Source organism: Anser brachyrhynchus (genome assembly GCF_964034855.1).
Source record: "Anser brachyrhynchus genome assembly, chromosome: 1".
Classification (NCBI taxonomy): Eukaryota; Metazoa; Chordata; class Aves; order Anseriformes; family Anatidae; genus Anser; species Anser brachyrhynchus.
The window spans coordinates 119819018-119841743 of NC_137694.1; the positions used below are offsets into that span (position 1 = coordinate 119819018).

General features: G+C 41.0%; 1 protein-coding gene and 1 long non-coding RNA gene across 16 annotated transcripts in view; both read right to left on the reverse strand.

The window, feature by feature from the left end:
* Positions 1 to 22726, reverse strand: part of KDM6A (lysine demethylase 6A) — a 154810-nt gene that overhangs the window by 131413 nt on the left and 671 nt on the right. The gene's annotated exons all lie outside the window — the stretch shown is intronic.
* On the reverse strand, positions 1494 to 22432 carry LOC308186175. Its single transcript, XR_013943947.1, has 2 exons — positions 9260 to 22432; positions 1494 to 8936 (listed from the first exon to the last, which is right to left on the reverse strand). It is a non-coding gene; the product is annotated as an uncharacterized lncRNA (long non-coding RNA).

A 22726-nucleotide genomic window follows, 5' to 3' on the forward strand; every position in this document is an offset into this window, starting at 1 on the left:
TTGGGAACAGCACTCAGTAACAAGGGATTCTACAAACAGTTACACTTAAGTCCTTATAAATCTAATAATATTTAAAAGGTTATATTCAAAACCTATTTAAACAGAATAGGTTAAGAATTTTTGAAATGTTCGGAAACAAGAATAGCATCCTTATCTTCAAACCATGATCAACTCTAGAATTTTATGAATGGATCACAAAGTTACCTCAAAAGTAAGTTATTACATATCAGGAAAAACAACACAAAAGCAACACACCCCCTATCCTCCAAACCAGCTAAACTTCTCTAAAATATTTTTTTTGTAAAGCTTACAGGTAGCTCACTGCCCTTACTGTTGATTACATTTGCCTGTCCTAAACTATAATGACCATCTTAGCTCCTAAAAATGACTATTTGTAGACTTTTTAAAAATGAACATTTGCACAAGGTAAGTGGAATTCCACTGTACAGAAAGCAAATCTTTAACTTGATGTTTACCTTGTGTTGCACCCATACTGACTTTCAGAACAACTGAATCAGTATCTCTAAGCACTGAAATCAATGCTTTTTTCTCACAACTGGGGAGAAAATTCAAAATTCTTTAATAATAATCTAACAGAAAGCGTTTTATAAACCCACTGAGGTACGAGATCCATCACCAGAGATTTGAAATGGGACAAAGTATTCCAAAAAGGTGTGCAATTCAGCATTTGATGTCAGAAAGTTCAAATGCTATTACCACCATTCATAAACCAGTATGTTTATGTGATTCATACATAAAATACATTTGGAAGATCAAGATGTTATTGTAGGGCTTACATTTAAAATGAAATGATGACACAAATAAGTGAATGATATGTATTTCAGACATTTATTGACAAGCTTCTCCTTTTTATGGATGTATTATATTCAACCGGATTTAATCCACAAAAGATGAAGTATTTTGTTAAGAAGTTGACTCTTCAATTGAAGCTGCAAAGACTCAGGCCTTTGGCTGGCAAAGGACCAATTCCCGCACCGTTTACGGTGGCAGACATCACCAATTTCATGTATATATTAATTCCAAAGTCTTAGAAGGAACTTCAGGATCTTTACAGGAAAAATAGTTTCTGAAATGCAAAAAAAATCAGATTGCAAAACCACCAACATATGACCCAGGCCGTAAAGTCTCTAAAGATTTTTTTTTGTTAAAAAGACAGTTCCTTAAATTGAGAGCGAATATAACTGAATACTGAAGAAATAAAGTAAAAGCCTTGAATGCAAAAAGTATATCAACAGTATTGGAAACATTAAAAGGTTGACTGTCTTCCATCATTCCTGCTTTTTTTTTTTAAGATTTGGATGAATGGGATATACCCATGTCTCCCAGTTAACTGCCACTAAAGTAAGTAATCTCTGTTTGCTTGATGATGAAATTCTTCAAAGGATCTCTGCTCTTGCATTTGAAGGACTCAATGGCTGGAGCACGGATCTTTACACTGCCAAAAACACCAGTCTGAGAACTGAAGTCAACAGTAACACTCTTCAATGTGAGAAAAGCTTATTTCCACAGAAGACTGGATTTTTTTCAAGCACTGGTCCCAACAGGTAGAACTACTCATTGTTAGAAACAGCACATCACCAACTCTGGATATATGGAAAGGTGCACACACTTTTAAATATGCCTTCATTAATATATATTAAAACCCACATATGCTGCACAAGAACTGCTGTGAAAACAGTAACTCATCATGAACAGGCCATTCCCCAAAGAGGAAAACAGAAAACAAAACGAGAATCTATGAGGCAAAGACAACAGAATCCATCACTGGCTGAAGTTCTCCAAAGAGCAACGCAGGGCACAGACACAGGAGCAGCAAATGAAAGCTCAGGCAAAATAAGGGGAGCACCAACATGCAAGAGAGAACGCATGAACTCTTGCGAGATGAAACCTCAGTCAGTGGGAAAGGACAGTAGACAGATGCCAATTTTCCCAAAGAAGCCCTGAACACCACCACCTTCTTCACTGCCATCATGCCATCCCTACTCCCCCTGGCAGCACAGCAGCCTTCCTGCTACTTCTCACCAGACGCAGAGCATCTCCACATACACATCACTTCAATCATGCCAGTCGCCCAAAGAACAAGCGATTAACCCTCTGCTGAGATTGTGCGGGGAGGATAAAGAATACAGAGATGACAGTTTAAGAACATTTAAAAACAGTTTAAAATGCATCAAATCTAAATTCAGTGTCTTTTCAAGAAATAGCAAAGGGCAAAGAGTAACATGCAAGTCAGTTCCAAGTGTCAACCTTTTTAATTCTTTTATTTAAAAATGTTGACTGTAGGACAAAAGATTCATTTGGTACAGTTTTCTGAAATAATGGATTAATTTATGTCCAAAAAAGCACAAAACTGTCATTCAGGAACACCTGTGGCCCGTGCTATGCAAGCAACAGGAGGTGTGTAAGGTTTACACTTAAGCTTGGGAACATGAATAACACTTGCACATGCAAGAGAAATTATTTACGTTGTCTTCAGGCCACAGATGGAGAACTGGCATCTCATGAGGTGCACGTGGCTACACTATATTGCGAATGTGGCTCGCAGGGGAAAAACTGCTAACCGGTGAAGCCTGTGCCATTGCTCAATGCGTGGAAAGACTACGACTGCTCTCCACTCCTTGGCCACTTCGCACCAAACAGCCAGAGGAGAAGCAGCTCTCCTGGCACATGCAGCCAGAGCCAGGTAGCGCCGACTGGGGCCAGGGGCAGCCAGGAGGGGACTTCATCTCTTCCCTCCTCTTCCCCCTGCTCCACGTGCTGAGCAGGTGGAAGAGCTTTGTACGCAGAGTCATTGACAGGCGAAGACAGAAGGCCCAGGCCTGAAGAAAAAGTGTAAGTGCAAGCCACGGAAAAGAGCAAAGACAAAGAATCCTAGAATCAGAGTGGAGAGAGGGGAAAGCACATTTGCAAATAAGTATTGCGAGTTGCAGGTATAAGGTTTAATTTCTGTTAGTCTCTTTGCAGGCTAGTAGGACCAACCACACAGACCTGATTCTTAGTTTACCGTAAGAAGGGGAGAAAAAAAATCAAAACAAAAAGTATTTTTTCCACTGGATATGTGGAAAGCGAAGTATTTGTGGAATATTACAACCAAGTACCTTTTTTGTTCATTTTATTTCTTATCTCCAGATGTAAAGATTTGGCTGCCAACTTCATACTAGGCCCCCTCACACCCAAGTAACCTAAAAGGAGCAGAACCTCAACTCCATTCTCCTTCTTCTCCTTATCTCCTAATATTTAGCAGCACAGCTATACTGCTGCATGTGAGACCACCAGGTGCAGCAGGCATAAATACATTTGTCAAAATTTATTCCTTCTGTGTAGTAATGGAATGGGAGTTGAGACTCTGGATCACAGTTTCCTGCACTATTTTAGCACACAGTCCAACACGGTTTCATTTTTTCTGTGGGTCAGATGAAGCTCTACCTAAAATCCATTCTCACAGGTATTTAATAGTCCCAGAAACACAAGACACAACATAATATTACAGATTTTTACCTCTGAAGTGCACTGCTCGGTGGCAGCCTATCATTATCTCTACAATTTGCAGTGACACGATAGTGGCCTTTGGACTGAATTTACAGTATTACTTTAGGTCCATCAGCTATAAATGAGGTGAGGACGTTACAACTTAGAAATACACCTATCGGCATGTCACAGGCACGTTTTGCAAAGGTAAACCTAGGGGGCATGCAGCTGTACAACTGTACGCAACCATACGAGATCCTGAACTTTGCAACAGTCATAAAAATCATCACAAACCTTAAGTACATTAATTATTGGATTACAATGCAACAAAGCAAGATGAGTATATGCTGCCAACACAAAGCAGATAAAGACAAAAAAAAGCATACGCAATTCTGGAATTCACCAGATGATAAATTTCCAAAGATAAAATGAGACAAGCATGCCAAGTCTGACCAATAGTCTATCCAGCCCAACACCCTGTCTCCATGTTCACTTCAACAGCACATGCACTAAAATAGCAATAATAAAAGATTAGCACAGCCTTTTCACGAATACACATTCTTGAATAAGAAACAAAGGGAAGAAGCCAGCATGTAACATTTTCTTTAATATTTTCCCAGGCTGCAGCAGTGTAAGTTCAGGAACTTCCTGCACGCAGGTGGTACAGCTGATGTTAACATCTCTTAATGGATTTTCCTTCCATTTTGTCCCACTGCTTTTTTAAACCATGTCCAATCATTTAACATCAACAACATACAGCGGCAAGCAGTTCCTCTGATTAACTGCAAGGAACCATCTTCCTTCCATTTGTTCTGAGTCTGCTTTCTTGCAGTTTCACTCGCTGCTCCCAAGCTCTTGGGCTACAAGAGATGGAGAACAACCTATCCTGAAGGCAGAAATATCAGTAGCACCTCAGCACATCTATCTACAGGATTAAAAAAGGATTCTAAGATTCAGAAAACTAGGATCTTGCACAGCGTTTAAATGGAAGCAGAAGTGGCCAAAAAGCATTACTACTTTTAAGATGGGGACATTTCATAAATGTAATGAGATCCGTGACACAACTGCCTGCAACATGGATAGGTTTCAAAAGCAGCTGGAAACTCTCATGTAAACCTACATATTCTTTGTGTTCTCTCTAAAAGACTCTGCACAGGATTTCTGAAAGCAATTTCTATCTGAGTGTGACAGACCAATACCAATTACTTACTATAAAGAGCTAAACTGAAACAAGGTTCTTATGTCCTTCAGGCTCTTCTGGATTAAAGTCTTTGGGAAACCTTGGGTACAAGACTGAACTAACTTCTTAAGATTTTGAACTACGGCATCCCTACTGTCCAGAGAAGAGGCAAATACATTGTCTTTAAGTGGAGAGCGCTAACTGCAGACCCAAAAAACACAGACAATATTTGAAACCTGAGCAGCCTCAACGATGTAAATACATGTGGGATTCAGTGTTTGGATTCTCTCTAGAGAATCTTGATTTAAAAATATTAATTAATGAAGAAATGCTTTTTTTAAAAAACAGATTTTTTTAAATTTATTAAGAACCAAGCCCACCTGTTGTGGTCTTTCAGATTATGTTTTGTTTTTAATTCCAGCATTACTTGAACAAGACAAGTACTAACACTGCAGGTATGTCAGTCTCTGCTAAAGTAACTGAAGCTTCCCGTCCTTATACAAACTAGCTTTGCTTTACACAAAGGTAACCGCTCTTCAAAGCTCATTTGTGAAACAATTTTCTCCTCAACTTGGAGAGAAATTTTAGTTTAGGAACACTCAAAAAAGAAAAATGAAGGAGTAAAAGAGCATGAACATTCACAGAATGTCATCACCATTACATGATCTGTGATGTGCTTCCAAAACTTTATGTAAAAACATCAAAAGTTTTTGAAGCAAAAAATGAAACAGCTATTCATAACTTTCTGTTAACAAGCAACTTACATTGAAGGAAAAAAAATATGAGATTGGATATTACTTTTTAAGTAACTTCCAATGTCTTTTGCCCGACACGCACTGCCACCCATAGCATGGTACCAAATGAATGAGCAGCTCTGATCTCAAGAGCTAACAAAATGCTACAAGAAAAACAGGCATTCAGGAATCACAGCAGTTACATTAGAAAGGATATTTTTTAAAGTTTTATAATGCTAGGCTTCCTTCTCAAGTTTTCTAAAAGCACTCTGTTCCAAGTAATTGTTCACAGCATTTTTTCCCCGAAGACATTCCCCCCACTTGCATTCAAATGGGTAGAAGCACGGAGCTTGCTTTCTGCTGCATCATTCGCCCAACTGGTAGGCTTCTAACTCTGACTTACTTCTTTCCAAAATACATATAAATAGCCCCTATCACCTATTGTACTGAAGTGTTCTTAGTTCTCGAAAAAGTGTCTGATATTTTTTCTCTCCAAAATAGAAATGTTTTCAACAAGATCAGAAGCACTTGACAAATGAAGAAAGGGATCCAGCAAAATGCAGGGGGCAGTTGGATGCTGTTGTGATTTTTGTTCAGGACTCAGTACTGGATCAAGCAATTCACCCGTTTATTACCCGTTTTCATTAACCCAAGTCTGAATCTCCGTGCTATCTCTGCAGATCACTGGAACAGTTTTTTAACGTCTGAGAAATGCTATTTTCAGCATTCACATCCTAATGCTGCTACTTGCTTTCACTATCAAAAAGCTATCGCCGTCTAAAGCTATACTTGTATCATGATCTATCTATAACGAAAGCTACAGATAGTGATAAACTTCATGCAAATAATGACAGCGATATCTGGAAAATGTAATATTCCTTTTAAACAAAAACTGTAGCTCTAGGTTAGTGAAACAGGTTTTAAGAGCACCAAGCTAAGTATAAAACCACTAAGTGAAAAAACCTTCATCAATGAAATTTAACACACAGTTGGTTAGCAAGTAGGATCTTGCATGAGGCCTTCCAGAACGATTAGAGCAACCAAATAACGTCCTGAAAACAGGAAATGCATGTAACCGCAGTCCTGTCCACAAAGATCTGACAACAGTTACTGGGAAGCAGCTACTAGTACTCTAGCTGCATAAGGGGTAGCTGTCCTCTACAGTCAAGGTATTAAGCAAAAAAAAAAAAAATATGAGTTATGTTAGTTGTGATACAACACAAAGACTTTCCCTTGAGAGGTGTTGTCAGCCTGACTGCTGACATGATCAAATGAAAGAACACTTACGTGCCTCAAGAAAGCCACTATGATTTATTTAGCACTGCCATGCACAGGCAGAAGCAATGCTCAGGGACACCTAAGCCACTGTGACCATCAGCAGTTGCCTAAGACGAGGGTGACAAGCAACTCGCAAAGTTGGTGTAGGAGAGGTAAATCGCCGGGTATGTGGGAAAAAAAAAAAAGAAGTTCATGAAAAAGCAGAGCATACAGTCTTCCTGGTGGAAAGCAGCCTAAAACCTGAACCACAGGAATGCCACGGGCAGCTCCTCCTCAGCTGCAGACAGTAGGAAAATGAGCACGCACACGTTATAGGTGTGGAAAGGAGGGGATGTCACTCACTGAAGTCAGAGCTAAAGTTATGTCCATGGGTACAACAATTTCATTTCCCAGTTTCGAAAGCCTTGCTAGACCAGTCTGGAAGGACACAAAACACCACAGGGCAAAGTTAACTGCACAAACCAAGATTTTTGCTGTTAACACTAAATTTACAAGGGAGTGACAAAAGAAATAATCCTATTACAACAATCTAAGTATTCCAGAGAGACTGCATACAGCAAAGCTGTCACTAGGTAAAGGATATTATGTGATTCTCAAGTATCCCTCTCTCCCTCCCAAAAACTCTGAGATAGTTTCAACGGACTTATGAGTTGTGTATGCAACCCTCCCAAAGCTGTGCTTGAATCAAAACATTTCCAGAACTCATTTATAACCCCATGGCGCTCGCCAACTCCATGACCTTACAAGCCAGTTGCAACTAACTGGTCAGTTTGTACCTGACATACAGGTTTGCAGGTATGGCAAGTATCACATACTGCTGTGCTACAATAGGAAGTTTGCAATTTAGTGCCACCTGAAGACAAAAAAAAAAGAAGCCACTATGAGGTTTACTTCTTTGCCCTAGATTAGCATTACAAGCCTTCTCTATCCTGTGATCTCCTCTCCTTCCTCCATCACACTGCCTGAAGGAAGCAAAAACCTTTCATATTTCATAGAAATACATGTAATAATGCACAATTAATGGGGAAATTTAAGTCCCGAACATGGGCTGCTTCCCAAAATCTTGGGAGACCCTCCCACCATTGGTTACAGTAGTTTTAAGCAAGTGAGAGAAGGTAAGAATGCATCTTCCCGATTTAATTATAGAGATCTCCCCACTACCCACAACCAGCTGTATCCCTCTGCCCTTTCTTCCCTCCTCCCATCCTAGTCAAACACTTTTATTACTTTTCATTCCAGAAAGTAAATGCAAATCCACTCCCAAGGCCTAGAACTACTACAGGTAACAGCTCAGCTCACTGAGACGGCTCTGGGTAACGGTACCTGTATGGCCTCTGGAATGGTTCACACCTCCTCAGGAAGCTCACGCTTCATTCACTGAGGACACGGGGCACAAGTCAGACCTCCACGAGCTCAGCCAGCACACTCCGGTCAGAAGCTGGACTCAGATCTTTGCAGGTCCCTTCCAACTGTCCATAGTGAAACCATCCTATTCTGGAAACTGGAGGCTTTTACATACTGCTCGTATAAAAGCAGCTGACACTAAATTTAAAATATTTCCTCATAGATAACGCAGGTTACGTGCACAGAAATAAACCACTAAGCACATGCTGCATCAAGAGAAAACAATGTTGAGGATTATTCGAGAATATGTGTATATTAAGAAGTGTTATTAGCACAATCAATTAGGTTTTTCTTGAGTATTTACTTGCCTTATTAGTTGAAAGGCATAGGAGTAGACTTAAAGAAGTGTGAAGAACTTAATTAGTAATATTGAAAATAAACACTGTTTCAAACTGTTTGTTTCTAAAATTAAAGAGTACGGGCCTTCCCCTTGCCCACACCCTTTCGCATTGCTACAGGCAGGCGTAAGACCCACACCTCGCACACCACAACACTTACGTGACAGAGGATTAGGCATGAAGAGAATTTAAGATTTCACGCCCCACAGAAGGGGCATGAAAAAAAATGAAACAGTTAACTTGCTGGAGAGGTTAAGGAGGCCAACATCTCTTGTATAACGGAGCTTTAAGCTCCGACTGCTATTAACCAGCCAAAGAGAAGAGGACTTTGTATATACAGACCTACAGCTCCGTTCAGATGTGCAACTTCATGGGCACTTTTCTGCAGTAAATGCCAACTGGCAATGGAAACTCCACCTCTCGTTTCAGCTCAATCCCCTGAGCAAGCACTGTGCAATAGGGCTTCCCAACAGGCATCCCTCTCCCAAAGTTAAGGGAATCTTCCTTTAAGCTCTATAAAGAGACCCAACCAAAGGGTTAATCAAATGCCAAGATTTTGATACATACGAAGGAAGAAAACCCAACATTTATTTTTAATGTGCATTTCAATGAAAGACAACCCACCTTCACACTAAGAACCAAAATTATTCAGAAGCAGCACTTTAAACAGTGGGATCTGACTGTGGAAGGAGAGGCAATACCATGGTACCTGCCCCACTTGCTTAGGAACTCATTTCTTTAACTTCTAAACAAAATGGAAATTTCTTCTACTTAAATGACCTACCAGTTTAGCAAATATCAAGTTACATAAATATTGCATCATCTTAAAAACGTACCGGTTGTTTAATCATGTTCTTCTATCTGCAAATCTATATAACACTTGTCATTCTTCTTACACTGCAGATTTAATCCACAAAACTGCATTTTCCAATGTTTTGTCCAAACCAAGTTTAAAAAAAAAAAAGGAACCTACTAGCTTATAATCAAAATGTAGGCTGACACAGCAGTTGAAGAGTAAAGAATCTGCACACAAAAAAAATCAAATGCCAGAATATTATTTTAAAGTTCCTTTTTAAAATTGAAACCATGAAGTATTATAAAATGTAAAAGAAACACATATGATCATACAAATTTAACTGTCACTGCAGTTCTCACGTTTCTAAGCTTTTTTTAAAGGGCAGATTATAGAAATAACTCTGTTTAAAGATTAAAAATGTGAACTGTAGTTCTAAAATAAAAAGGATTATTTATCCTAGAAGAGTTTCATAACTGTGCAACGCAACATACATTAAAAACACATTTCTCTTACACACACTTTCAGACCATGATCCTGGCAGGGATATTTTACATGCATTAACTGGCAATCATATAACTTGCAGTGCACCTTTTATTAAGGCTCTAACAAATGTTTATTTCCTTAAAAGCTATCACTTCTGAATAGTTTTCATGTAGAGAATATTTTTGCATAACCATAGTCAAATCCTGTGCAATCGCTGTACAATAAGTAAGACATTACACAGCTTTTCTGGTCATTTGAGATAACAGGTAGCAAGATCACATTGGCCTGGGCTCTAAACTACATTACTTACAACAACATTTAAGGTTGACTGGAATTCTTCATGCTGCAGAAAACATAGAAGATACTGAAAACTGAAATTAATACAAATAGCATCCCAACAGCAGACAGCCACAGCATCCCTACTTTAAAAATAAAAATAATAAAAAAAATCAGTTCTGCTCTACCAAGTTCTGCCTGTTCGTACACCAGGGTAAGAGAAATCCATACACCTTGGCTCAACCTTCCAACCAGGGCAGCAGCAGAGAGCTCTTACTGTTTTTGATTCTGGTACTGCACGTCACAGTGCAATGATGTTAAAAGAGTAACTTCTACGTAGGTACTACCAAAGTAGAGAAAATGCCTGCACAGCTATAGCAGCAGAGACTGCTGTCCAGCTGAGATCCAAGTATGCACGAAGAAGTTATCCAGATTTGATAATACACTCATTTTAAAGCCGGGGTACCAATATGCAGAGGTACTAATAAATACTACTCTTCACTAATTTTATTATTATTTAGAAAAGAGAATCACTGGCAAACTAAGTGCTAAGCAAAATGTGATCTGCTTATGAGAACACAGAATTTTATCAGTTTCAGCAATGGCACAACAAAAATCTGGAAAGGTTCTCCCATGCTATAGAAAATTAGTGAAAATGAACTCATTAGAGCAGACGTGTTTTTCTCCTTTCCAGCTGTCTGAAGCCTGACAGACATCAAGCCAGTCATTAATGAATTGCTTTGAATCAGTTTGTTCCATTTTTGAGTTTTGATTCTGGAAGTGAGAAAGCCCCCAAGGAAAAAGCTGTGAGATGACCTGTAGTAGAAATCTGGTTCCCTGTTTCAGTTGGTACATCTGCAGGTCTGCTTACCCACTCCTCGGGAGGTGGTTTCCTGGTGTTAGGAAATTCCTACCTATCTGTGCTGAGTAATGCCCCCAAAAAATGAGTTCTAATGCACTGGAGCTAAGGCTTCACCATTAAGGAAGCTGCAGTCTAATCTCATTAACTCATATTTTACAAGGTCTAGAAGAAATTAAAATAATCTCCAAATGTCAACAAGCTTTCTCTACAGAAGATCTCTGCTGCTTGCCTGGACGATCTAAAATACCTGTTATCACTAAATACGGAAGTTGAAGCAGAGCGGTCAAACAAAACCCAAAGAGGGCTTTGGGGTGGGCTGTGAGACCTTCACGAGAAGCACGGAAGTCCTAAATCGCTCCTCAGTCCCACAGGTGTCACGCACTCCCTGAATCCGGAGAGCACATTGCACAAAATGACTATGCTTACCCACTCTCTCAGGAAGATCGCCTGCATCTAGAAATCACAATAAAAATCACCCCTTCTATCAGTCTCCGCATCTGAGTAGCAAATGCCGGTCTGAAGAGGAGGGCATAAGCTATTCCGTTCTTTCAAACTACCAAGGACTTAGATTAATTAGCAATTAAAAGTAAGTAGTACAAAAGATTCCTTTCTCACTGGATATAATGGAGTCATCGTTTTTCTCAGAATTTTGGCCACAATGCCAGCAAGCTCTAAATTCACAACTGGCATTACAGGAAAACATCCTACCACTCAAAAGCAAAAAACAAGCTGCCGTTGGGGAAGAAAATCAACTAATAAAGAAAAATACAACTTGAGATGACAGCATTTTTACTGACAGGGAACAAGTAGATTGCAATATTCCTATTTCATCTTCTTCCTTACACAGTTCTGAATACACCTACATTCCCAGATTAACTGAAGATAACCGTCAAGATTAGTCATCACAGTCCTAACAATCCTACCCCTATCATGCACAATTATCTAAGGAATCCTTGAACAACCTTCCACAATTCCTCCAACTGTCCCAACTACATCTCTGCAATAGCTTTCTAAACCACAATGTAACTTCTGCTGTGCTTTCCATTTTCTTTAATGTAATATGTGTCTCCTTTCCACGTCTTGTTCAACCACTAATACTATTTTCAAATTATTCAGATCAAATAAACTTGAAAAGGTGCCTCATATTGACACTGTGCATGGAAAAAAAATCCCACTGTAACAGCGAATATGGACAGTGTATAACCAATCCCAGAAAACTGCCAAATCTAATAACTTCTTTAACATATGAAATTGTAGGTTAAGAGAGTGCATTTATGGTTAAAAATTAGACTTTTTGCTGCTCACTAGTTAACACAGACTTGCCTGTCATCTCATTTTATGTAGACACCAAAACTGCACTCTGCTCTGAGCATCTCATTGCAGAACCACAGACTGGTTTGGGTCAGAAGGGACCTTAAGGACCACCTGGTTCCACCCCCCTGCCATGGGCAGGGACACCTCCCACCAGACCAGGCTGCCCAAAGCCCCATCCAGCCTGGCCTTGAGCACCTCCAGGGATGAAGGCATCTGAAACTTCAATCCTCTCTACATGTAACAAAAGAGGCATTAAAGCCATTTCAACTACTCACTTCCTCCATACAGTAATGACAGTTAAGGAAGCCTTCCATTACAATCCAAAAAGTTAACTCACAATTTACATTACACGTGCTCCTATGCTAAGAGCATATTTGAAGATTCTCATAAAGAGGCCAGAAGAGGCTGGCTCAGACACACATCCCTCTCATACCCTTTTTGTTTTCATACACTACTTTTTTTTTTTTTAATTTCACCAACTCTTAAGCACTGAAGAGAGGAATATGTAGTGTTCTGATCCAAAATTAGCTGAACAACAGTTTCTAACTAGAAAATTTTCAGAAATTATAGAAATTATATACTCACACCCTTCCGTTTGAACCAAGAAAGGGACAAATAAATAATAATTATCTTAAAAAGTAAACAAAAATAAAACAAAAGTTATGATTATTATTTTTTTAAAGCAGAGAGATCTCTAAGCCTGACCTACTAATCTTTTTAACAGGTAACACTTCAAATCAGATGGCCCTTCAATGAGTCTGAGTCTCTGGTCTTTGAAAATTTACAATGCACAAGTGTTAATGAAATCACAAATTCAAAGGCTTTGTTTTCCCAACAATTAAAGCCCAGAGAGGTTAGGAGAGTTTACAAACACACAGACAGCAACACATTTCTGTTCACCACGCCAAGGACTAAGAACACACGAAGTTTTCAGAAACGGTGTTTTTCGTTTGCCTTTAGCTACCTATCTGTAACACGTCCAGAAGCTCTTTTACAGTTGACCAACCAACGTATTCCATTTTTGTACTTCTTCATTCTTCCCAACCCCATTCCACTTTTCCTCTCCTTTCAGAGGCTGCTTATGACATGCTTTCTGATGTTATGTAATGGATGTTTTCCATTTTCCTTATCCTCCCACCACGCCTTGTACTCCTTCTACGCTTTGGTGCATCCTGAAGATCAGCATCACTCTCCCTTACTCAAGCTTTCAAATTCCAAACTTAAAACTATTTCTTGCCCTTTTAACATATCCACCTACACCTTCCATACTTGCTCAGCTTTCTCCATCCTTCAAATCTAAAGGCAGCAAAGCATGACATGAGAACAGACGCGTGACCATTTCTTCTTGGCCTTCATATTCACCTCACGGAAAAAACAGAAGCAGCAGGTTTCTTAGCTCTTGCCGTCCTTAGGTGGTAAGGGGGGAAAAGGGGAGGCAGCAGTAGAAGATAAAGGCGCAGCCGATATTTCTGCAAAAGGAGCTGCTTTGTATACCATACCTTAATTTAATTCACAAACTGGAGAAAGCAGAGGCATGACTGTATTCAGAACTGAGGGCATGTAACTTCTCAGGAGTTTTCACACTCTCCCCACACCCTCCTCAACTTCCTTACGCCTATTCTATTCCTGTTTACCCTGCTTTTAAAACCTTTTGAGGCAGGGAACAGCACCTAATAGCATAAATGCTACCTTAAGTTAGCAGTAACAGTTAGACGGTAGCCAGGACCAAGTTTCAGGTAGTTGCAGAAGAGACTAAATATAAATATCCTGTAATTTCTACTGCCTTTGCCACCACCACCACCCCATTTTGTCTGCATCACTTTGTCACCTATTTAACTCCTTGTTTTCCCCCCTCTTCCTGAACCTTCCTTTTCAACCTCTCTTCCAGGCCCTTTCTTTCACTGCAAACTTCCTGTTTTTATTGTAACATTATATTATTTTTGAGAAACCTTCCCAAAAGGCTTCTTCACTTCTCTCCTTCCCCAAAAGCAAACGGAGGCCTGATTTTCAGTAGGCAGGTTCAAATGCAATTTATGGAGCATGCAACCTGGATCCCTCAGCCCATTCAGAGCCACGTCCACAATGACATGAAACAGCTTCATAAAAAATATTCAGCTTTCTTCTACAGTCCTCGTACATACATTCTGGCATTCTTTGCTGCTGCACCTATGTTCAGATCTGAAACCACCCCAGCTCTTGTAGTGGCAGACTAACTCCACAAAACACTAGATCTTCCTTTAAGAGAGGGTAATAAAGCCAGGCCAATGCACTCACTCCATCCTTCCCCTCCAAAAGGAACGTAACCCCAGTGACTTGTGCTTCCCTTAAGAAAATAAGAGACCAATCCTTTTGGCCTCAGCAAGTTTTACAAATATCCCTTCCAGAAACAGTGTCACACTAAGAGGGATGCATACCAGGTAGGCTCTCAAATCTCTCTTATTACAAAAACTATAAACTGTACTGGTTATTAAAACTAAGGAGTTTCCCATTTTTACTATTTTATTTTTTTAATTTAAATCTGAATCAGTTCTCCAGCCTGATTTACTGCACAGACCCCAGAAATGGTTTTACTAACATATATGAGAAGCAGCACAGGGAGAAAAACACACACAGACTACTTAAAATTCTGTTACCTACAGGAAAAAAGCATAAAACTAAAGCCTTAACTTCAATTCACTATTATCCCCTAAATTCTTGTGCAAGTAAGTTTTTAAATCATAAACCAGTGTTCGTGTAAAAAGTCAAAATGGCAAGTCCAATGAAAGGAGCAATACTACAAAAAAAAAAGATTTATTGGCTCCATTTTAAAAGCTGTTGCACTGGAACTTTTTACTAATGCTAAAAGTGATATCCTGAAATTGTTCAGAATTTTGAAATTCTTCAAATGCAACCAGAAACTTAATGAAAAGCATATCCACGAGTCAATCTGCTTCAGAATTTAGTAACCGATCTATATTGAAAAGTGAATCATAATCCTCAAAACACCACTGTGAGAAAAGGAAATGACTTACAGCCATTTTAACAAACAACAATTAATTTAACAACTTACCACAAAGGAAATTCACATGTAGATATATAGTGTTCTGCTTGTAATTCATAACACATTTAGTCACTCCTTTAAAAAAAACTCTTAATTACACAACTTAATTAAACAAGCTTCTTCCACAAATGCTATGCAGCGAATGCAAGAACCGTGGAGGCAGCTATTTCATCAGAACAGCTCTGCTGGCGATCCATGCACCCTTACACTCTAAAGTGAAAGTATCTGAGAAAGAGCATTCTTCAACTCCCAAATGCGCTGAAGGGACTTTTTATTCATTCACACTGTGCTCTGTTTGCGCAGGGAACACTCCCCCAGCATTCTTTAGATACAGAAAATAGTATCTGGTATCAAGAATAATACCTGACCCACCCCACTCGCTGCAAAAACACGCTAGCTGACTTTAAAGATGTTCCATTCAACAAACTTTCTTAGGCTCGAATGCAAACTATCAAATGGCAGGCACACAGTACTTTTGATGGTGTCAACAGAACTAGTTTTGAAAGCAGGCTTTGAGCAGACTGGTTTTGAAAACAGGCTCTCCTCAAGAGGCATTACAACTACTAGGGTGAGTTCTTTATTAGGCTTATCTGCAAACCAGTATCATATATAATAAAATATTTAACTCACTTCCCTTACTTTACAGGACTCCTCTGGTCTGACAAATTCAGATTAGACATTATCAAACACAGTTCCTTTCCTTCCTTACAACAAAAGTGTTCTGTAAGGTACCAAGATTATGCTTTCAGGTACTTCTATACAAATCCTGACAGCCTCTGTAGGGCTCCATACAGGCCCACGGAGTTGGATATTGTCTTGTTTGTTTTACTACAAAGAAGTACTCCGCTACTGAACAGGATTAACATTGTTACCGCACGTAACAACGAGTCAACTGGTCCCTATAACGCTGCTTGAAGTTTAATGAGCACCGCTTCCATTTCTAATTGTGAAGATACATTATTGAAACATTACGTTTCAACACCATAGCTGGAGAACCTCACCAAGAAGGGAGATTGCAACAAACGTAGCTTACCTGAGTTGTACAGGTAAAACACAAGACAGGGCTGAACTAAGGGACTGAGAGACCAACACATGCACCTACCTACCCCTAAGCAGTCAGCGTGAGCGTGACAACAGATCAGCTTCTGGAATTATCCGAACAACTGCTGAAACCTGTCACCTTGCTCTGCAACGTGCTCACTTCAGACTCTCCACTCACCTGCTTAGCCCTCTTCTGCAGAAACTCATCTAACCCCTTTACGGCAGTAACTAGTTTTACATAACCATTTTAGTTTTCACAAATACACATTTATTTCCATTTCAATAGGTTGAAAGTATTGCCAAATCCCTCCCGTTACCCAAAAACCCTCTCAGTTGAGGGCCAAGAACAACGATATTTTTGTTCACTAACCATGATTAACCTGAAGCCTAATTCATGATTTTGTAAGGCTGGAAACCAAAGCTTAATTTCTCCACAGAACGTAAACTCGCCTAACTCCCAGTGGGATAAAGAAAAAAAAAAGTAGGCCATGGCATTTAATTCTGGTACCAGGAAGTCTTGTAATAAACGTTAATCACTATAAAATCACTTCATAGCCATAAATATTTTCCATAACTCCCCTTAATTTTCTCTGACTGTAGAAACGTTAAAGAAAACAAATGGCTCTAAAAGCAGAGTTGCCCAAGTATCGAACATCTACTCTTTTCTAAAATGGTATATAGAACAAACACACGGTACACTTTTCAGATGATGCTTTCAACACTAACTTCAGAAGATATTAACACAGTATTTCTCTCTTCTTCTTCATCCCTACTGTTTGCCATGTCTATTTAACAATTAAGGCAGTAGAGCATGAGTTGTCTTAATTCTATAAATATGTCGCTTAAAGAAACGTACCGCTTCAGCCTCCACAGACTAGGTAGACGAGTACTTAGAAGCTGCCATATGTAGCAACATTTATTCCATAAAAAACATGGAAAGACAATATAACAAAGAAAAATCTTACACTGTATTCCCTAATAATAGTCTCCTGATAGAGAACATAAAGCTTACTGAGATGCAAAGACCAGTATTCTGGTTTCCCTGCAATCTTAACTGCGCTTCTACAAAATCATGTTATTTGAGGAGATCAGGTCCCTGCTTACCTTTTCATTAATATATTAAAATGACAACAGTAAAATTTTACCTTCACCAATTTTTTCCTTGCCTTCAGGAAGTAGTCACAACCCTGCACTTTAAACTTAAGTAAAACCCAAAACATTCAAAAATTGAAGTTTTAAGTAATAAAAAACATTATTTTAAAGAAATACGCCTTAAACACCAGCTTTGAGAAGTATGAAAACATTCAGAGTAGCTCATACTTGAGCAAAAAGTACTGTGCAATGTCCATATATAAATATATATAAAGAGTTATTTTTAATACCAGATGCAATACAAATGTTGCAAGCATATAATTAAGCCTTTAAGTACCAAGATAGATAAATATCATATAGGCTGTTTTAAAATATTGCAATTTCAAAGTATAAACATGGTACAACCATGAACTGTAGAATGTGTCATCCGTTACCTTAATTGGATCCTAAAAAAAAACCCACCATATTAGCATAAAGCACAAGCAGCATGCAGAGAAATACTGATCTTTAAAATCTGTACATCATTCCCAGCTATCCAATAGTCACAGTTACAATTTTTACTTCAAATCTTTCAACTTCCAGACACCCTCAGGAGGGGGCTACAAAACCAGTTTCACCCGTAACAGGATTTACAAAACGTTAACCAACTCCAACTTGTTCCACATTAATAGCCGGTATGCTAGATAAGCAAATAAAAAATGCAGAATGCATTAAAAAAATAAAAATAAAACATAGGAACAGCTGAGATACAAATTTACAGAAACTGGAAAGGCTTCCCACTTCCTGGAATGGCTTACAAATGCCTCATGGTACCAATTCCCAGTTTCTCAATTCCCAACACTGCCATTATGTGAGGCTAACACTATAATTACTTTTAAAGCATTTTTTCTTGGTTTTGATGAAAATAAATTAAGCCAAAATGTTTCCAAAGTTATTAAATTAAAAAAAAAAAGACTTTACTACACCTAGACTAATCTGTTAAAATGTTTTCCTGCATAATTGTTTTTCAAGCAGCCTGTTACAATTAAAACTGAGGATATTTAATTATAGATTAGTAGAAAATTAATGTCAACACCAAAGAGACAAAGTCACTATATACTAATTCACACTGTCCAGAACTATTTTTAAACAAGTAACACCTACAATTATAACGAAGGTGAAAGAATATTGTCTCTGTATGCTTATTTTGTATGCTAAATAAAAGCACAGATGATCGCTTTGTAAATTTTGTCAACACGCATGGCCTCTGCACAAAGAAAACATGATTTTTAAAAATCAGCTGCAAAACAAAAGGTCCACAAAACCACAAAAGGTAACAGAGACCTAAAACTGGTATATTACAACAAACTACTTCATCTCTCTTTGTATCGACTTCAACATCAATACTGTTAAATGGAAACATGCTTCAAATTTTGTCCACAGAATATGACAAACTGATTAAGCTCAATGAATAGGAATTACCAAACATCTTAAATCCAATAAATTAGACCAGCTACATCAACCTAAATCTGTATAGGAGCCAAATAATTATAGCTTATGAAACAAAGATTTGTCACTGAAAAAGAGTCCACTTTGGCAAAACAATAGAATTTAAAAAAAAAATAAAATAAAGGAATAAAGAGGAAAAGGAAACTGCAGTTCACTTCCAAAACAGCATATGCCCCCCCAAGTAATTTTCAGGTCCACCTCCCATGAGAACAAACATCTTTCTGGGAGAAAGAGACATCAAGATACCAGCAGGGTTTTTTGTTTTTGTTTTTTTTTTTGCTCCTTCACATCTTGTCAACTATAGAAGTGCAACTGCATGCACTTTCGCCTAAACGAGACCAGCTACATTGGATTTTCAGCATTTCAACTGCCTTGAAAGGAGATGTCTCTTTCAATTTCCCCTCTTTTCTGCCCCAAAACCACAGTAGCTGCAAACTATTATTTTCAAGCTCTTTTCCTGCAAAACAAACAATTTTTGACAACAGCAAATTCTATTTCTTTGTCACAAATACTAGCAGCGTGTACACAATTACATAAAAGTTTGATTTTTTTACTGGCTTATCACACATCCAATACGTGGAGCAACAACACAGTACTGCTGACCTTTACTCAGTATCTTCAATACTCCCCATAAATATTGTATAGATCTGATGTCATATCTGCTCTTTTCATTTGTTACACCCAGCAGCAGAACCCAGTTTAGTTCATTCTACTACGGTCAGATATCCTACAAAGTGAAACTACCAAAAAACGGGACTCTGGTCCAGATCTGGAGTATGAACAAAACCCACAACTACATTAAAGCTCCGGACAAGAAGCTTCCTCCATCCCTGGAAGAGATCCCGGATTTCTTACTGTTCAACCCTGCCAGGGTGTGGCTTCACGAAGCCAGAGGTCCCCCCGCTCAGGCTCCACGCGATCTCCTGCTTGGCCTGGAGGAGCTTCAGCCAACGCGCCGCCTCCTGCTAAGCAACCCCCCTAAAAACTGGAGCAGCACCTCATGGTGTTGAGGCACCGAACCCGAGCCCATGCCAGAGCCCTGCTGCTTGCACAAGGGCTGGGGCAGAGAAAGGAGAGGTTCCCCGGACACTGGCAGCCCAGGTCTCCACCTCCCCCTGCCAGTCCCCGGGGACACACGCGCTGCTCCCACCACCCTGACCGCAGGGAATGCGGCCGGGCATCACAGCAGCCCCCCCCCTTTCCAGAGGGTTCCACAGCAGATGCGTTGCTCCCGCCTTGCGGGAAGCCCCGACACACTTTTGCCTTTGTGGAAGGATTCCTCCAGAAACATGGCTCCACGGCTTTCCTTACCTGCTAGCCTTCCACATAAATCTCACGTTACTTTACAATGCACCGGCTTGTACATTCTTAAATCACTCAGTTAGGATTTCATAATTATGGAGCCCAGGGTCTTTGTTAGCTGTTGTTGCTCCATGCACAAAAGGAAAGATTTCATTACTATCACTGCAAAACCTACTCATTAAATGCACACATGTACGTCCACACTTTCTGCAATAAAAATGACCGTTACGTGAAATTTAAATGGTCTGCTAGAATAATTACTCTAAACCCTCCCTTGCGGTGTAGATTTTACAGAACCTATAAAGCTTCACACACGCAAAAAAAAAAAATGAATTGCGTGAGTAACGAGCATCTTAAAAATAACAACTTTTTACTTATCGATAACAGTACTTGAAGCACGTGTGTTCCCAAAAAGGAAAAGGCACAAACAAAACTGCATCTGGTTCAAGCCATGAAATTCCTCTGAAACATCTTTGCACTGAACAGTAACATTTTAATCTACTTCCTCAACAATCTACTTTTTTTCTCAGTGACATGTTTTACAAATAGCATGCGTCCTAAGTTAGCATGCAATTCATAAATGTCCAAAACACTGTCAGAAAACCGAGGTGGAATATCAAAATTTAAAAAAAAAAAAAAAAAGTATTTGCTCTATGGAGTCATACATTGATGCAGTAAGAGAAGATTCGACGATATTTCCATAAACATACTTCAAAAATATCAAAAAGCTGCACAACTTCATTGACCTGACACAGACTGTAAATACTAAAACTGTAACTGACTGACATAAAAAAAAATAAAGGCATCAAATGCAAGAAAGAACTCAAAATCCAACGTGATGAACTGCTGCCCACTTTCCTTGATTTTACAGTATGCAAAATACAACTTAACCTAGTGATGTTATGTGACAGAATCTAATTGATACGGTACTTTTATTTTCGACCTGGCCTCCTTAAGCTCTATCCCATACGGTTCTCTGTAACGCTCCCGATAGCCCCAGCAGCACTCACCCAGCAACCTGAGCTCTAGTCTACTAACAGTTAATGGACGTTATTTAACTGGTCTGACGTGTCACTCCCCTACCTTTTTATCTGGAAAAATACTTTAGTAGCTAACTCCAAAAATCAAAACGAAATAGAAGGGCTTGTTTTGTTTTCATTTTTTTTAATATAAGCACAAAGAAAAGTGTACTTGCTTTTCGTCCCGTCCCTCCCCCCACGTCCTGACATTGAGCTTTTCGAATTACGCCAGAAATAAACATCCAAGCACGAGTGAGGGCCTAAGCCACCGAACGCAACGCAGTATGGAGCTGGGGCTCAACCAAGCAAAAAAAAAAAAAAAAAAAAGGAAGGGGGGGGGGGGGGGGAAAATATCTCCACGTGAAAATATCAGCGCAGCGCCCGAGCACAACAATACAATAGGCTGAACAAAGTGTCAAACGCGGAGCTCCTGACAGGAACAAGTCGGAAAGCGGGACCCAGAGGAACAGAGCCCCCTGCTTCGGCCGTGTGGTGCTTTCAGAGCCCCTATTTATTTTTTTTTTCCCCCCTGCTGCGCGAGTGTTTTCTTCGCGCGCAGGCTCCAGATCCAACTCGCAGATACTCAGCCTCGCACAGCCTTTGTCGGCAGCTCGCGGCCCGGCAGCCTGAACGTGCTACAGGTTGATAAGGACGACGCCAGCTCCGCGGACGCCGGGGGTGCAGCCGGAGCCAAGTCGCGAGGAGCAGCCGGGAGTTTCCCTCGGTGCTCACCGGGGGGACGGGGACGGGGGGACGGGCTCCGCGCTCGGGGCTCGGCGCCTCCGTCCCCGCTGTTTGTTTCGTGTTTACCTCCCCCCCCCCCCCCCCCCTTCCCTTTCTCCTCCCTGTCCGGCCATCTTGGGCCGACGGGAGCAGCCATTACTTAACTCAATGACAGGGCCCGCAACTTTTCGCACAGCCCGACGCCTCCCCCGCTCCCCGACGAGCCGGGACAGCGGGGCGCGGGGAGGGAAGGAGGAGAGCGGAGGGGGGGGAACGCAGCTCCCGCGGAGCAGCCCGCACGTCTCCCAACACACCGCTCCTCCGCCGGGCCCGGGAGCGGCCGGGACCGTCCCCGTGGCCGCCCCCCCCCCCGCTCCCGGTGTCCCCACACGGTTCCCTCCTCGCTGCCTCCCCCCCCCCCCCCCCGTGAGGCGCAACGGCCGGCGGGCAGCGCGCGCGCCGCCAGCGGCCCCCGCCGCGCGGGGCCAAAATCACGAGGGAGGCTCCGGGGAGAGGCCAACGTCAGCAGCGCCTCGCGCGCGCCCTCCCCCCGCCGCCGCCTCCTCCTCCTCCTCCTCCTCCTCCTCCCCCCCTCTCACCGCCTCCCCCCCCCTCTCACCGCCTCCCCCCCCCCCACCCCCCGCCGCCCCCGCGCCCCCTCCCCCGGCTCTCTCCGGCCCGGCCCGGGGCAGGACGAGCCCCGCCGGGACGCGGCTCCCCCCCCTGACGGAGGGGGGGGGGGGGGGCGCTGCGGATGTGGCGGTGCCCCGCGCACACGCAGCCTCGCCCGGGCCCGGTGCACACGCACTCACACTCGCGCACACACTCGGGGGAGCGGCCCGCTCCCTCCCCTCCCCCCCCCCGCGT